This window comes from Austrofundulus limnaeus, unplaced genomic scaffold (genome assembly GCF_001266775.1).
Source record: "Austrofundulus limnaeus strain Quisiro unplaced genomic scaffold, Austrofundulus_limnaeus-1.0 Scaffold71, whole genome shotgun sequence".
NCBI lineage: Eukaryota > Metazoa > Chordata > Actinopteri > Cyprinodontiformes > Rivulidae > Austrofundulus > Austrofundulus limnaeus.
Genome location: NW_013952473.1, coordinates 1,529,990 through 1,531,518, shown reverse-complemented (window position 1 = coordinate 1,531,518; position 1,529 = coordinate 1,529,990).

Sequence of the window (1,529 nt, the reverse complement as noted above, 5' to 3'; positions counted from 1 at the left end):
AGAAGCATCAGAGCCAGGGACCTAAAAAGGCTAAACAACCTGATAAAGAAGGCTGGTTCTGTTCTAGGGACGACTGTGGAATCTCTGGAGATGATGGTGCAAAGAAGAATTTTACATAAAATCAAGAACATTGCGGACAACCCTGACCATCCTCTTCATCAGACTATCATAGAAAGACAAAGTGTCTTCAGTCGGAGGCTTCTTCAACTTCACTGTAATACAGACTGCTACAGAAGATCTTTCCTGCCCTCAGCCATCAGCATCTACAATAATTCTTTAGTTAAATGAGTTACACCAACACCTAATTTCCCTCTGGGATCAGTAAAGTATTTTTGAATTGAATTGAATTGAAAGGAAAGACTGTTTCCTCAGATAAGACCCCAGAGGAAGCAGTTGCACTGAAAAGAGAAGTGGCGCTCACCATTGCGTGAGGCTGTGCAAATAAATGAGAAGCTGTGGCTCAGTCACTCTGAGCTAACACATCTAACAGCAGAAGAAGAAATTTCCTTTGGCTTGTTACCAGACAGTGTTTTTTAAACATAATTTCAGGAGTTTATTTCATTACGTTTAGTTGTTTTAGTTTTAATGAACATGTCTGCTGAGTAGAGTTGCCAGCAGAAAAATGTTGTAGAACTGTATATTGAGAAAAACTATCGAGCATACCTAAATTGCATTTTAGTGGCTCAGCATTACAAATAGCTCCGCGTACAACTCACAAATAAACTGTGCCCACACTTCAATAAGACTAGTTGCTATTGGTTGTCCCTAAAGCCACCAGAAGTCACTAACCTAATAACTGCTCAGAGAGAAATAATGCCTTAAGAGACATTTTGTCACAAATATGTTTAGAACTACAAATAAAGTTTCTTCTGCCAATCCTTGTTTTTCTTTCTCCTTCTTCTTTTACTGTCACAGTTCTAACCCTTTAAATTTAGGCTTGAAATTGGCCAACCTGAAAAAAGACAGACTCAATGTTATTTATTTTAGCCATACAATTTTTTTTTTACATTTACACCTCACTATGAATTAGTCAGCGGCAGCTTTGCATGGGCACAATTAATTTAGAGTCTGGAAGAGATGAATATCAGACAGCAGCGAGGATATGGAGTGCCGTTTGTAAAGTTACACAGTCAAAATCTACCACCAATATTTTTGTTTTGTTTAGCCCTTTATAAGGAAAACTATAACCAATTTATTTTTCAAAGTCAGTTTTAAATGTCATAGTTTATAAACTAAATATTTAACTTACAAATTAAATATTTAGTTAACAAACTAAATATTAAACTTGTGACTTAAATATTTAGTTTTGAGCTAAATATTTAGCTTGCAACTTAAATATTTAGCTAGCTACCTAAATATTTAACTTAAATATTTAGCTAGCTACCTAAATATTTAACTTAAATATTTAGCTAGCTACCTAAATATTTAACTTAAATATTTAGCTAGCTGCCTAAATATTTAACTTGAATATTTAGCTAGCTACCTAAATATTTAACTTAAATATTTAGCTAGCTACCTAAATATTTAAC